The 16,821-nt window shown below is 39.2% G+C and overlaps 1 pseudogene; it reads right to left on the reverse strand.

Moving 5' to 3' along the window:
* Positions 1 to 13,511, reverse strand: part of LOC143653432 (S-formylglutathione hydrolase-like) — a 46,375-nt pseudogene extending 32,864 nt beyond the window's left edge.
* Positions 13,512 to 16,821: the final 3,310 nt, after the last annotated feature.

The raw sequence follows: 16,821 nt of genomic DNA on the forward strand, positions 1-16,821 counted from the left end.
CAAGTAGATAATTAAGAAGTGTTTGGTGAATGAGCGAATGAACGAATGAGTAGCTTTAAGTCATTTTTTCCTACAGAGGAATTAGATACCTGTTCAGAGTTCCTAATGTTTTCCTCTAAGTGCTTTAAAAATATCATTTTCCTTTTCTTGTACTAACTGACTTAGTCCTCTTTTTTCCTGACATTGGGCTTGCTACTGGGAAGAGGAGTTCTAAAGGTCCATTTTGGATGACATCAGATGCCTTCTTCTCCACTTGAGTATTGTCAAAATCAGACCCTTAAATGTGCTTTTAAGAAATTGGCCTGAAGCTCTCCTATTTCCTTTGAGTCTTTGGAGGGAGGGTGGGGTAATGGAATTGGGCTTTCTCACTATGTCATTCAAGAAAAGTCTGAAAATCTTCCTCTTTACTGAGAATGCCAGAGCCCCAGAGAGAAGGACAATTGAACCTGCTATAGAGCAGAGATTCAGAAGGAAAAGAGACTGGATTGTTAACCACAAGGACAGATGACCCTGTTGGTGTTTAGCATGTACTTTCTGGAGTTACTTTCTTGACCTCTGTTCACGGGAAAGCCAGCAGTGTTCTGTGATTCTTAAAGCTTTGGAGAGTTCCTGATGTATGGGACCCTACACCAAGGTGGACCCTTGACAAGTCTGGTCGGAAAACCTAGTTAACCTCCATATAATCAAGATCCTCCATATAACCTCCATATAACCAAGTCAGTGGAATATTGTAGTTTCAACTGGGAGATTTATTATTATTTTATTTTTTTTAAGGAGGAGTTGGAATAGGAACATGGAACAATGATTACTTATTGTGATACTTACTGCATCTGAAAGGGAAATTACATTATGTTCTAGTTTTCATCAAGAGAACTTGATTCTTTTTTGTATATGAAACCATTAGGGATTATAGTTTTGACATAGTAAAGGATATTTTCTTACTGTATTGAATTTTCACTTTAAAAAATTACCATAAATAAATATTAATGGGATTGTTAGAATGGTTATCTCTCAAATCCCCAAGGAGTATTTGTAGAAAGCAGGTTATTCTAACCATGGTAGTAAGTTCTAATTCTTCCAATAAAATGAGGATAATGAGAAAGAACAGCTTAAAACAATTTTAAATAAATGAATCAATTTTGCATGAAGGTTCTAAAGAATAGTTTTGTGGAGCTCAAACTTTAAAACTTGTTATAGCTCTCTAGTGCCATATGGGTATTGATTTCTTTTCCTATATCAAGACACTTTGGTTGATTTCTAAAGCATGCTGGAGAAATTTTTAGAGCGAGGAGACACACAACTTGTATTGATGGGTCCTTACAGATAAGTCGTCAAAAATCTCAATGCAGTATAGAAAAGGCTGAATTCTGAGTGCCTAGCCATCCCCATTTCCTGCCATGTGATTTAGGCCTGGGTAGACACATTTGGTCTGAAAGGTTCTTCATGATCTATTTTGTATTGATTTTTCTTTTATCTCTTTTAGGGAAGTTGACAATTATTCCTACATGGGTAGGAATAAGTACCAGAGATATACCTCTTGAACTCCAGTGAGCTAGTGTCTTATCACCAGCAGACTGAGGCCAATTATTATTTCACCTTATGGCAGAAGCAGAGTGGTTCTTTGAGTCCCCTTAAATCTATAAGAAAGAGAGACCAATGAAGAACAGTTTCTACTGGAACATGCATTCTCCACATACCCTAAATAATGATCCAAAAAGTCTATCTCAACCCAGAGCACACCCCCCCCCCCCCTCCTGCCCAGTGACTAATGCACTTGCTGGAGAAGATAGTCTCAGAATGGTTTCTTGGATTTCTATCAGTGATAAAATTTTGTAGTTCTTTCTGTAAGCTTCCTCACACCAAGCTGCTTCTCCTTTACTTAGCTCAACCTCCTATCTAGAGTCTTTTTTTTTTCTCACATAAATTACCTTTAAGATGATAGTTGCAATACCATTGCTTTCTGGAAATTTCTAGTCTTTAATCCATAGTGCAGTATTAAATGATGCCTAGTGAATTTTTAATGGTAGAAACCTGTCATGACTATAAGCTTTTTTGAGAGGAGAGACAATGTCTCCTTTATCTTTGATTTCCCCATGCTCAACAAAGTTTCTAGAATATTTCAGCCTCAACAGGTGTTTGAGGAATAAATGAATAAATCTCATTCCATTGCTGATGTCACAGGACAAGGACACCTGTTTTTGAGAGACAACAGTAGAAGTGGAAGGAAATGCTCTGTATGTGGGAATTGTATTTTATTTGGAGCATGACAGGATTCATGGGAGAAAGTGTGAGGCCTGTTATATTGGGTTCCTTGCTCCTTCCTCCCTTTCTCTTCTTCAAAGAAGAATAATTCTTTGGTAAAGCAGAGACATGCAATAGAAAACTCGCCAGAGGTTGACCCTCATCCCCATACTTGGGTGGTAGTGCTCCTTTGAAATATAGGATATGACTAATTGTTGTGGGTTCAGATTTAGCAGGTGCTGAATCATGTTCCCTAAATAGAAATAGTGTTGGAATGGGGCAATGCTAAGGGGTGAGTGGATTCCTGTGAAAGTGCTCCCCTTTCTAATTGAGGATTGAAGACTACCAGGAGGAGGAGAAGGGCACATAGGTTCTGCCTTTCAGTATCAGATTTTTAGATCTCTGCTGTCTGGGAATGGGTAAAATTCTTTACTGGACTATCTCAGCTATTCTGTTTAACTCTGGGATTTTGCATTGGTCATTTAACCTGTCTGGATTAAAATTTCTTCCTTAATTTTGATCAGAGATTTAAATTTATATGGCTATATTAGAATTGATCAAAATAGGTCCTTTTTTTCTTCAGTCATTTAAAAAAATAATGTTTTTATTGGGTTTGTACAAATTATACAAACAAAGTGTATTTAAAAATTCAGACAGTACAGAAAGGCTCAGATCAAAGTTAGCAAATCACTAAGAAAAAAATCTCACCACCCAGAAATAATCAACTTTCATAAATGCTTAACAGATTTGTTTCCATATCACTTTCCTTCTGCACAAAAAGAAAGACAGATGGACAAAAATGGTTTGAGAAAAAATGAGATTGTAGTATTTAACAAAACTATTAAATTTCATTTTATTTTAATTTAACTGAGGAAATAAAAGTGAAATAAAATGAAAAAATTACCGGATTTCAGAAAAATATTTCTGTAGCCCCATTGACTAGATTCTGATAACCTTCTGCCTTGTCTAAAGCAGAGGCTTTATGAATATTTATTGAGTGAGTATATGAATATGTTTTTGTATTATTCATTTTTGAGCATTGATTTTTTTTTTCTCTAGCCAAGATAATAACTCAGCCTTGCATGGCCTTGTACTCAAGGTCAATTTTGTGTTTGTTTATGGATTATTAATTCTTTTGCAAACATTTACTGAGCTTTTATTTTTTCTTAGATACCATATAAGGACTGGGATACATGCCAGCATGCCCACCTTCCCCGACCCATCCGCTCCCCAAATCTCCTGCTAGGCCTGCATTTGTCCCTTCTTCACCCTAAAGTCATGCAAAGACTGAGTTTGTTACTTATAGACCCTGCCCAAGGAGTCTCTGAAAGAGAAGCAAAGCACAGAAGGAGGGAGATGCAAGAATCATTTGATGGGGGAAATAAGTCATTTTCATAAATCTAAATATGGATTGGCTTAGAAAAGACAAATTTGTGGGGATTTCAAGACAAGGCGAAACTGACACTAACAAATATGTCATGGAAGAAGGGGCTTGGGAATTTGGAATTAGAACATTCTTATTTTTTAACATTATTTATGAGCATGATTCAGATACTAATTAACTTTACATATATTACACTAGAAGCATGCACATTGGAAATTTAAAAGTAGTTGCTAGAAGAATAAAAATAGAAAGTATGACTTCTAAAGCAGTATATGGGAAAAAAAATGAAGAACTCAACTGAAGCAATGTAAAACAGAAGAAGAGAAAAGTAGCAAAGAAAAAGCATGGTAACTAGAAAACAAAAAATAAGATGGTAGAAATAATTATATTAGTAATCACATAAATGTAAATAGACTAAAATTCTCTACTAAAAGACAAAGACATTAAAAATTAAATATAAGTGATGCAGCTTAAAAGAGATGCATCTAAAACATAACGACCACTGCAATGAAAAGGAATGCAATGTTATCTTCATCTATCAACATGGATAAACCTAGAATAAACTGCTGAGTGAAAAGCACCAGTTATAGAATACGTACAGTATGATATCATCTATGTATATTTAAAGAACACAGAAAACAACACAATATATTGTTCATGAACACATAGATATATATATTCTAAGAATGTAAAAACATATATGAGAAAGAAACCTACTGTGTTTAAGAGGATGGTGGTCTTTGAAGAGAAAAGTAGTGGATGAGACCAAGGAGTGATGTAAGGCATACTTGAATTGTATCTACAATCGTTTTCATGTAAAAAAAAAATTGAAGAAAATATGGAAAAATGGCCACACACAAATTATCAGTGCTGAGCCCACAGCTGCTTTAATATACTGCACGTAAGTATGTTTGAAATATCTCATAAGGATAGTTTAAAAAGCTTTAGAGTGAACATAGAGTCACCATATGACCCAGCACTTCAACTCCTAGGTATTTACCCCTGAGAAATAGAAACACATGACCTCACAAAACTTGCACATTGGCAAAAAAAAAAAAAAGAGTCACACTTGGGCTCCTGGGCCCAGTGGAAAGAATACTAGCACTGGAACTGAAAGATTTGGGTTCAGCCACTTACTAGCTGGATCTCATAGGCAAGGCCTACTCCAGCTTCAGTTTGCTCGTCAGTGAAATGGGAATAATAGTTGCTGTTTAGCAGAATTCTTAGAAGGATCGGAAATGACATGTGCACACATCAATGTACTATATGGCCCAACAAGTCCACTCCTAAGCATCTACCTTGATTCATTCAAAAGCTTGTTCATAAATGTTTATAGCATCATTTTTCATAATAGCCACAATAGCCTTAACATCCAGCTGATGGATAGATAAACAGGAGGTGGTTTATTCATACAATGGAATATTATTCAGGCATAAAAAGGACTAAAGAACAGATACATGCTTCAATGTGGATGAACCTTGAAAAATTATGCTAATTGAAAGGGGCTAGTCACAAAAGGCCAGGCATTGTTGATTCCATGTATATGAAATTTCCAGAATGGGGAAATCTATAGAGACAGAAATTAGATTGGTGGTTTCCTAGGGCTGGGCATAATAGTGGGATTGGAGGATGATGGCTAATGGGTTACTTTTTGGGATAATAAAGATGTTCTAAAGTTGATCGTGATGTTGGATGCACAACTCTGTGAATACATAAAAGTCGTCGAATTGTACACTTTCAATGGTTGAGTTGTGTGTTGTGTCCTCCCCACTGCATCTCATGATTACATTTTGTCCCATTATAGATAATGTTAAATTTGACCACTTAATTTTGTTGTAGTTCACCAGATTCCTCTGCTATAAAAACATCATTTTTTTCCTGTGAAAAAATATGAATTATATTTTTAAAAAAGGCAGTTATAAAAAGCTATAGAGTTGGGGGTGCGATGGTGGCTCAGTGGCAGAATTCTCGCCTGCCATGCTGGAGACCTGGATTTGGTGCCTGCCTATGCAAAAAAAAAAAGCTATAGAATGGTTCTTTTGCACTATGGGGTTTGGGATTGGGAACAATTAAAGTAGTTAACTTGGCCCCCTCCAGTTATAACATTCAAGCCTGTGATGGTTAATTTCAGAGGTTAACTTGGCTAGGTTACAGTGTACCATTGTTTGATCATACACTGGGGTACTTGTTATGGTGAAGGTACTTAGTAGGTGGGATTTGCATCTTCAATCAGTTGATTGCACCTCCAAAGAACAAAGGCCATTGCCTTCAGCGATTTGAGTAATCTCCTCAACTAATCAGGTGGAGGCTGAAAAGCCAGAACTGAGGGCCTCAGTGGTAATAAATTCTGCCGCAGCTTCCATACTGGCTCTTGCTGGAATTTCCACCCAGCCACTTTTCCCTGGGGAGTACAGACTAAGGACTTCAGTGTCACCTTTAGCAGCCTATCCTATAGAATTTGAACTTGCCAAGTTCCCATGGTCACCTGAAACAATTCCTCATAATTAATATCATATATATAATGTATCCTATTTGTTCTGCATCTCTGCAGAATCCTGACCAATACATGGACTACAATTACTTGAAAAGCACCCTCATGGATCTTACACAGTGTGTTAGTTAGGTTCAGTTGTCAACTTGGCCAGGTGAAGGCACCTAGTTCTGTTGTTGTGGCCATGAGCAAATGGTACCTGAACCTCATCTGTTGCTGATTACATCTGCAGTTGGCTAGGAGGTGTGCCTGCTGCAATGAATGATATTTGACTTAATTGGCTGGTGCTTAAACGAGAAAGCGCAACATAGCACAGCCCAAGCAGCTCAGCATGCCTCATCTCAGCATTCGAAGCTCAGCCCAGGCCCTTGGAGATACAGAAAGAAATCACCCTGAAGAAAGTTGTTGGAACCCAGAGACCTGGAAAGAAGGCCAGCAGAGACCATCCTGTGCCTTCCCATGTAAGTAAGAACCTCAGATGAAAGTTAGCTGCCTTTCCTCTGAAGAACTAACGAAATAAATCCCCTTTTATTAAAAGCCAATTCGTCTCTGGTGTGTTGCATTCTGGCAGCTAGCAAACTAGAACACATAGTCACAAGCAGCTTGGTGTTTCTGGAGAAGCCAAGAGGGACTGGGCTACAAAACTGGCGAAGACTGAAAAGGAGCTGTTTAATCTCGGGTTGTCCTGTTGGATTGGTGGCTCCCGTCCGAGCCATCTGCTCCAGTCATTGTGCACTGAATCCCATCCTGCAGGTCTGGCGAGTGCCCATTCCATCATTATCCTTCAAAGGGCTTAGGTCGGAACTTCAAAAATTTCAAACAGGCTGTGAGGGAGAAATTATTGGTGGGTGAAAGGCACTGGATGACATGTTTTCACCCCTGGTGCTTTTCATGGGGGAGGAAAGGGGTGTGTAAAAGTATAATTAGATGATGCTTCAGAGTTTTGCCCAGTAGAGCTCTGTGGGCAGCTTTTTTTTTTCACCCCCAGCAGAATTATCTCAATTTCTTGCCAGTGTGTTCTTTTCAGTTATTCTTAATATCCCATCCAGAATTAGAGATGGAGGAAATAATTGGGTCAGCTCCTCTTTGCCTTGCCAATGCAGGTGCTTTCCAAAAACATGTTTTCCACGGCAGTGCCCAGTTCTTAATTACAAGCCTGTGCACTGTGCAATTATTTTGACAGAGGCGAAGCAATGATAGGCAGTGCATGTTCTGTGCTCTGAGGGCCCTTTCATCACAGCCATCACAGGCGGCATCTTTGGGGAAACTGAAGGACTCCCCATCTGTGCTGAAGATGCTTGACTGAAACTCCTTTGCAAGTCAGGAATGAGAAGGATCTGGATGTTCTGGAAACTAAGCAAAGCTTCACGTCACTTGTTTGTAAAGTCTTAGATCTAGCCAGATGTGGCCTAGCCACAGGAAGCGGTATACCCATACAGAGCCTCAGTATTTCAGGTCTAAGGTACTGATTACTCATGGGCCATTGTAAGTACAAATCCTTCAGAATTGAAGCAGTCTCATTCAGATACGAGTCAGGTGCCTCCTAGCATGTGTATCTATTCTTATTGTGGCACAGATCATTCTGTTTCGTAATGTCTATTTATCTCTCTCATTGCACTGAGCCCTATGACAGTAGGAATTCTGTCTTGTCTGCCATTCTTTCTCCAGGACCCTAGCATGGTACTTGGTGCACAACTGGTGTTTCGTAAATATTTCTGAATGGATAAATTAAGCATTGCTCTTAGCCCTCGTGAAAGAGGGGAACTCATGATGGTCTCATCTGCCTGTCCAGGTGGCATAATTAGAACTTGAAAATAACTTAAGAAAATATACTAATTCTCCTAACCACCTGTTCTTTCAGTGAGAATTTGAGTGTTTTCTAGCTATTTGGGTGTGGTGCTAAAACCATGGGCTACAAAAGAGAAAACATGATCCCTGCCCCCTGAGAGAAGAGGAGATAAGACAGAAATCAAATAACTAGAAGGAGATATGACACTAATTGGGGATATTGACAAGAACATTTAAACAGACTAGAAGTTGGCACTAGTTTTCAGCTAGTTCCACATAAATTGGCAATATTCATTCAGGTGAGAACCACTCTGTTGAGTTTCAGGAAAACAATCAAGTAGTATCCCTTTTCCCTGCTGACTTTGAAAAATATTTCAACCTGTATTTCCTAAGAATTAGAACACTTTCCTGTATGAGAATAATGCTATGAGCACATCTAAGATATTAAAAATGAATACAATATAATCTAATGTTCATTTCCCTAGTTATCTCAATAATGTCCCTTAGAGCTGATATTTTTTCACATATTGCATTTATTTACTACATCACCATAGTTTTCTTTATGCTAGAATGGTTCCCCTGATTCCCATGGTATTGATACGTGGAGAGTTCTGGCAAGATATCTTGTGGAAGGCTCCACAGGATGTGTTCACATGTTTCCTCGGGATTAGATGAAGTTTTTAGATAGTTTTCTCAAAAATATCACACAGGTGGGGTGCATTGTCTATTGCATAACCCCAGAAGGCACATGTCAGTTTTTCCCATTATAGGTAAAGCAAAATTTGATCCCTGAGTTCTGATGTGGTTCATCAGATAACTCCACTGTAGAAATACAGTTTTCCCTGTGTAATTAATAATCTGTGGGGTGAGGCTTTGAGACTGTGAATATTCTGCCCTCAATAAACTTTCACCCAATAATTTTAGCATCCATTGATGAACCTTGCCTAAATCAGTTATTACATCTATGGTAGCAAAATAGTGATTTTCTGATTCTATCCTTCCTTCTACATTTATTAGCTGACATTTCTCCATAAAGTGGAGCTCCCTTACACATTTTTAAATAATGGATTAATGGGTTTATTTTTAATTTAAGGAGTATTATTCTTTTTTGCTGCTTGATTTACTGCAAATTTGATCAGTTGAACCCTTTCAAGTTGACTTGTTTTGGTTATAAAGCTGCCAGAAGGCAATATACCAGAAATGGACAGTTGTTTTTTTTTTTAACAATGGAGATTTATTAGCTTACCATTTACAGTTCTTAGACCATGAACATGTCCAGCTTCAGGCATCAGCAGGACAGTACTTGGACTCTGAAAATAGGCTGCTGGCATCTGGGACACCCCTGTCACATGGAAAAACACATGGTTGGCGTCTGCTGGTTCTTCTCTCCTGGGTTCTGTTGCTTCAGCTTCTGGCTCCTCTTTCTGTGGCTTCCTGTCTTCTGACTTTTATCATCTTATGAAGGACTCCGGCAAGGGGTTTAATATCCACCTTGAATGGGGTGGGTCACTTCTCAACTGAAATAACTTAATCAAAAGGTCCTAGCTACAACAGGTCTGCACCCACCCACAGGGATGGATTAAAAGAACATGGTTTTTTCTGGGGTACATGACACTCCAAACATCTTCATTCTTTGAGCACTTCCTTGCTTTCTGGTCCTATAGGAGGGTCAAGGTCCATATTTTTCTTGCCTCAGACCTGGAATCAATTATTTCTCCAAGGAGCCCAGGTTCCTTTTGATTGGAAAATGATACTTAGTGCATGATCTGGGTATTAAGTGTGCTACTGCTACCAGAATGTCTTCAGGCTTTTTAGGGAGCAGGGCTGGAGACCCAGGAATGCATATTGATGCCCTAATTCAAACAGATCAGAGGTTCTTCCTTACTTTCTTACCTTCTTTTTTACCACTCTCGTTCTCCCCCCAAAATATATTTACTACGCTACTCTATCCTTAAATGTTTTCAAAATAGTTTCAGAATTGCTACATTAATAACTATGAATAACAAACCTTCTGAGTCAAGTTCAAGATTTTTTTTCTCACAGTTCTTTTTGCTCTTAGAATATATTCCATGATGGGTGTGCAGTCAGAAGATTGTGCTAAAAAAAAAAAACACTTGAATTCATTCTTTATTTTTTTCTGTGTAGCTTTATTATCAACTTGATACACAGTTATATTAATTTGTTTCTGCTTGTATTCAATTTTTGGATTTCTTTGTTTTCCATTCTGTTGATTTAGCATTGATTTTGATAATGAAAAACAGCTGCATGGTTCAAAAATTGAACTATATAAAAGGTGTATTTAGAGAGGTCTCCCTGCCATCTTTATTCTTTTTACCTCAATTCCTAACCTCCTCATGGTTAACTTTCTATTAGATTCTGGCTTATCCATCTTATGTTTATGCAAAATGGAGTAAATATATACATATGTGTGCATAATTTTTTCCCTCATTCTTACACCAAAAATACATTCTTACTGTGAAACACATTATTTTGAAACTTGATTTTTTTTTTTCATTTAACAATACATCCTGGGAGCTCCTTCATATTACATTTTTTTGACAGCTGCATATTATGCCATTACCATAAGTTTCTTCTATGGATAGGCATTTGGGTTGTTTCCAATATTTTGCCTTTCAAAGAACACATCAATGAATAAATTATGCATATGTTGTTTCTTACATGGGTGGATTTTTTTCTGCAATTCTTTTTATTACAATTTACGTGATTCTGAAGAAATTCTGCTTTCTGAAGTTTTTCACATATTAGATATTTTGCATGATATACGATGTGATCAATAATAAAGGTTGCAATGAATAGTAGCTGTCATCGTAACTCTTTTGCAATCTAAAAACAACAGGAGTTTTCTTTTCTGTACAGGCAGCTATGAAGTTTTCAGGAAGCAACTGTACATCTGAAAGGAACTGGTCATCTTTTTCTTGATCAATTAGTATGTCTAGCTGAGACCATGGATATGTCTTCACAAGATGAGTAGTATCATAAGCCTTCCATTTACTTTGATTGGACTCCAAATATCCACTAAAGGCTTTTTTTCCCCCCAGGGACAGAGCACTGGGTTGCAAATTGGAGCAAATGCTGACACGGATTTGTATTTTCCCAGATTCTTCAAAGCACAAATCAGAGAGCTCCATGACCTCCCATGGAAAGGCCAGAAATAGATATCCTTTGGGGGTCCACTGGGAAACAGGCATTTATGAGTTTGGGAAGCTCCTCCATTATATGAGGGCATTCTGTGGCTAGTTTTCCCAGGATCTTCAGTGGCATCACATAAAACCCAGCATCAGAGCCAAAGTCCCAGCTCACCTCTTCTCCTTTGACATTGCAGCCTCAAGAACTGGTATCTGAAGCAATGATGACAAGACCATGTTCTGAGATGGCTTGCTGGTAGCTGGATTTCAATATACAATTTTGTTCTGTGCAAGTTAAGCCTGTTTTCAGAAAATCAAGCCTTAATTTCCAAGGTCTATCTGTTCTTCAGCATCTCACTAAGGAAACTGTCCTTTTAAAATGAAGTTTTCCAATTGCCATTGAGGCTTATCCAGCCAGCCAATAGAGTGTGGGGCGTTTTCCAGTTTCTGCCTTTGGTAGTAGGTACACGGCAAATGTCATTTTACAGCTCAGCTAAACACTGTCATGTTCAAACACTTTCAGCAACCCACCAAAGTACTTGTTGCTGGAAATCTGTTTCAATGCCGTTTTTCTCCTGTCCAATTGCTACTTGCTTTTCCATCAATCTGAAGTTAAAGTCATCCACTCCAGAAATCTGTGTTCTTTGTATTTTCTTGTCTTTCTTTCTTCCCATTAGTCTCAAATTTTTCTCTCTGTGTTTTTGTTCCCATTCACAGACGCCTTGACCTTAATCCATTTCTTCACAATCCTTTTCATTTTCAGTGTCTCCCACTTCACTGGCTCTTAACCCACAGAGGTTTCCCCAAAACAATTGGACTATACATGGGGCACTGCTGACCATCATTTTTTTGTTCAAAGTGTCTCTTCAATGAAAACACAAGATCATGGTTCTTTTCCATTGAATTTCTCCTCCATTCTTCCTTTCCTTTACTCTCTAGTCTGCTCTCTTAAAACCCATTCCTTAAGTTTCAACTACATTTTCTGGGTGGAAGAATCTAAACCTGTGCCTTTAGCCCCAATCTTTCTCAAGCATTATTTCCAGAATTAAATTTCTTGCTGGACCCTTCTGACAAGATATGCCACGAACTAGTAAAACTCAATATATCTAAAATTAAGCCTCTATCTCCCACTTTCAACCCTACTTCTTTGGCTCCCTTTTCATCCATACAGGTCTTGCCCAATCTACATCTGAAATGTCTCAAATTCACTCCTTGTGATTTCCCTCTGTCACCATCCTAATTATATATAGGACATTAAAACTTAGCTTCCTACTTTCTTTCTTTCTATATGCTTCACTACAATTAATCTTGCATGGAAGCTCTGGGCTCTAATCCAGTTAACTCCTGCTCAGGAACCCACCAGGTTCAAATGCTGGCTTCACTGCTGACTTCAACCTGCCTTGGGGCAAACTGTTTAATTTCTCTGTGGCTCACTCTCCCATCTGTAAAAACGGGGTGCTAATACCATCGACTTCACAGGGTGGTTTTGGGGACCAAGTGGGCTAATTCCCGTGGTGCTCAGGGCACTGCCTGCCGTATACACACGCATAGGCCAGGACTCCTGCAGCCCTGGAAACACTCCCGACAACCCCTTCAGAAGTGACCCGAGGATACCGAGAGCACTGAAGGCCTCTGCAAAGGGCAGACGCACCCCCGGAGATGAGGGCCCTGCAGGGCTCCTAATAGGCTGCAGCCCCGGTTTCCTGCCTAAACAAGGTAAACATCTACTCCGCGCGGCAGGTGTCAGGTCTAAAGTGTGGAAAGTCTCGATAAAACGGAAGGTGCTTGGTCAAGCCTCCCTGGGGGAAGCTCCCAGAAGGGAAAGGGATTCTGGCCGAACGGGTCAAGGCTGGGCCTGGGCCGCAGGACCAGGCTTCCAGCCTCCGCTGGGTCGGTCTGGGGCACGTCTACATGGGTGGATTTTTAGGGTAAATTCCTAGAAGTGGGATTTCTGGGCACAAAGTTACCCACTTGAAGTCGAGTCAACCGAAATAGAGAAATCAGGCAGATGAAGAGCGAAATGTCACCTTATCAAATCTGAGAGCAGTTGGGAAAAGTGACTTAGGTGCCCAGGAATATTGATTGGACTTCTGGTTCTGAGGTCTAGAATCAGGCAGACTTCACCATCTGGTCCAGGCTGAGCTGGAAAGCTGCAGCTCCCCCTGCACCGGCAGAGCCTCTACTGCTGCATGGCAGATGCCAGGGAAAAGCAAAGGGGCAGAGCTAGGCAGGACTGAGTCTTTAGCTCAACCCCAGCAATCAGAGAATTTGCGTTTCCTCCCAAACAAGGAAAAAGAGAGGGGCAGAGAAAGACAAACCTGCAGGTGCAGGAGGGAGGCTGGGCCCCCAGCTCTTTACTCAGTGCCCTCCGGCACCTGGCATTGGGCTGGCTCTCTCTAGTGGTCTTGGTAGAGTGGCCAAGGGCTAGGAACTTAAGACGAATGGTCAGCGTGCTGCACATGGGTCCAGCTGGAAATGTCCTGGCTGGGTGGGTGGGTGTGGGGTGGTGGGTGGGGTGGGCTATTTCATTCCCTCTCAACCAGAAAGTGATGCAGAGACTTTTGGAGCAATAGGGAGGAACCTTTTGGTTTGAATTCGTCAGGAGCTGTTTGGCAAACAGCTATGCTATTAAATATTTTGTACCAAGGAGGGCTGTGCTTTGAGTTGTCAAAATTATAAATTTAAGAGTAGTGGACGCCAGAGAAATTTAAAGAAAATATTTCCACGTGCTTTCTTCAGACTGGAATATTAAAAATGGAACATTTTCAGAAGATTTTCATTGTAAATATTCATACTCAGAACGTGGAGGGAGAAAAGATTTTTGATTTTCATGTAATTTTCTTTATTTTGAAGCACACGTATTTTTGTTACCTTGCAAAGGCTAGAGAAATGCATAACAGGGAAAGTGGCAGCTCTGCACATTTGCACAGTTCAGAGATTGTCTTTGTATATAGTTTGTTCAGAGCACTCCATGTTTTTCCCCTATCTCTATGGTAGGGATGTGATATGTTTTAAGTGAGATAATCAGACTATCTTGTTTTATAACCAATATTTTTAAGTGATGATTTCTTGGATGACTGTCGTAGGATATATACATAGCTTGTCAGCTGAGACCCCCTCCCTTCTCCAAGAAACTCCCCCTTCTGCAGACACTTATAACACATCCTTATCACTATGAGACTCCTGAAGTTTCCCAGAACCTCTCCCTGGAAATAGATGATTGGTTCAAATTGAGAAAATTAATGCCTTTCCCTGGGATTTTTCAGGCTGAAATTGAGAAAGAGAATGAATTTCTCTGTGAAGATGATTTTTGGGGTATTTGATTTCGGTGCTCTTGGAAGGGCAGAAGTCCATATAAAGTCAACATTCAGAGAGAAGCAGAGACAGAAGGTGAGATGGAGAGAATGAGAGAGTCCTGGCAGCGTCCTAGTTTCTGAATTTGGATGTTCCATTCTTACTGTTTGAGTCTTCAGTCGTGCTTCCCTTCCTTGGATTCTAGGAGCCAATAACTTTCCACTTTTTCCCCTAATTTGGTTAGAGTTGTGTGGGGGTGGGGGTGGGGTTGCCACTTATACTCAAAAGAGTCTGCACTAATACATCTTTCCACTTTGATGCATACTGTTCTAGTTTGCTAGCTGCCGGAATGCAACACACCAGAGATGGATTGGCTTTTAATAAAAGGGGATTTATTTAGTTAAAAGTGTATAGTTCTTCAGAGGAAAGGCAGCTAACTTTCAACTGAGGTTCTTTCTAACATGGGAAGGCATGGGTGATCTCTGCGGGCCTTCTTTCCAGGCCTCTGGGTTCCTACAACTTTCCCCGGGTAATTCCTTTCTGCATTTCCAAGGGCCTGGGCTGAGCTGTGAGTGCTGAGATGAGGTATGCTGAGCTGCTTTGGCTGTGCTACATTGAGCTCTCTCATTTAAGTTTCCAGCCAAGTAAATCAAACATCATTCATTTCAGCAGGCATGCCTCCAGCAACAGAGGAGGTTCACATGCCTCTGGCTCATGCCCACAGCAATAGAATTAGGCACCTTCACCTGGCCAAGTTGACACCTGAACCTAACTACCAAACATACATATTTGTCTATTTTGTTGACTAGAAAATATTTCCTTAATGGATAAACCCATAATTTTAAAAACTCCCAAATATAATCATTTGTACTATTTTGAATTTTTGACTTTGGGCAATGCTGCAGTCTTATATATTGGCAGTTTTTAAATATGACTCTTAAAAGTCCTAGTAGAAAAGTTGAATGGAAGGGTGCAGACTTTTAAACTTTTAGTGGATTATGTCAAATTTAATAGATTATACATCCAGTAAATTGCACCAATATACACAGCATTATTGGTAGATGTACATGTGCCCCTGTAACAAATATAATCAATAGTTTAAAGCTCTGCAAATGTAATAGGTAAAAATAATATTTAATAGGTTTTACTTGTATTTAAAAACTAATAGTATGAAAATCACCTTTTAATATCACTTCCACACAAACACTTCCAGAAAACTGAAGAGGTCAGATTAATTTCCCACTCATTTTATGAATCTGGAATTTCTCTGATTCTATACCTAACAGTTATTACAAGAAAGAAAACTAGAAAACCTCATATCTCTCATGAGGTTAAAAACAAAAAATTCCAACAAAACTTCAGCAATTTGAATTCAACAATACATATTAAGGGCAACACAGAATATGCTAGGCAGTGTTAAGAGAGTGAAAAGCCACTGACAAAGAAAATATCTTCAAATCAATGTCTGACAAAGGATTCATATTTTAAAAGCACAAAATTCAATAACAAATAAACAATCAACCCAGTAAAAATTGGCAAAAGATTTGAACATTTCACCAAAGAAAATATGTGGATGGCAAGTAAGCCTATGCAAAGATGCCCAAATTATTATTAGTTTGGGAAATGCAAGTTAAAACTACACTGAGATGCCACTATACACCTTTCAGAATGTCCAAAATTTTAAAATTACTGACCATATCGAGTATTGGCAAGGATGTAGAACATAACACTGAGGCACAGAGAGACTAAGTAATTTGCCTGAGGTCACACAGCTAGTGAGTTGTGGAGCTGGCATAATCTTGAGGTATTTTCTATGCCTCAGCATCATTCATTCTCTCATTTTTACAAAGATAGTCTTTTACCCAAGTCCAGATCTTTGCAACATGGGAAGAAGTGGATTAGGATACTTTTTCTCTTTTGGATATTTTCCTTAACTTGTGATTGTAATCCAAGGTAAAGACAGAAAAGGAAAAGGTTCAAATAAATTCAACAAGGTACATGTATGCATATGTATGTGTGTATGCACATGTGTATGTTAGTGCATATGTATTTGTGTGAGTGTACATGTATGTGAGTATATAAGTGCATGTGTTTGTTGAATGTGCATGAGTGAGTATGTAAGTGCATGTGTGTTTGTGTGAGATGTGTGAATGTTAGTGCATGTGTTTGTGTATGCATGTGTGTATTTAAATGCATTTGTGTTTGTGCGAGTACATGTGTGTGACTATGTAAGTGTGCGTGTTTTTGTGAGGGGGCATGTGCATCAGTATGTATGTAAGTGTGTTTGTGAGTGTGCATGCATGTGAGTATGTGTGTGTGTTTGTGAGTGTGTATGCATGAAAGTGCGTGTGTTTGTGAGTGTGCATGTGTGTGAGTATATAAGTGCATGTGAGTTTATGCATGTGCATGTGTTTTTGTGTGTGTGCATATAAGTGTATGTGTGTTTTGTGAGTGTGCATGTATGTGAGCATGTGTGT

Source organism: Tamandua tetradactyla, chromosome 13 (genome assembly GCF_023851605.1).
Source record: "Tamandua tetradactyla isolate mTamTet1 chromosome 13, mTamTet1.pri, whole genome shotgun sequence".
NCBI classification, from domain to species: domain Eukaryota; kingdom Metazoa; phylum Chordata; class Mammalia; order Pilosa; family Myrmecophagidae; genus Tamandua; species Tamandua tetradactyla.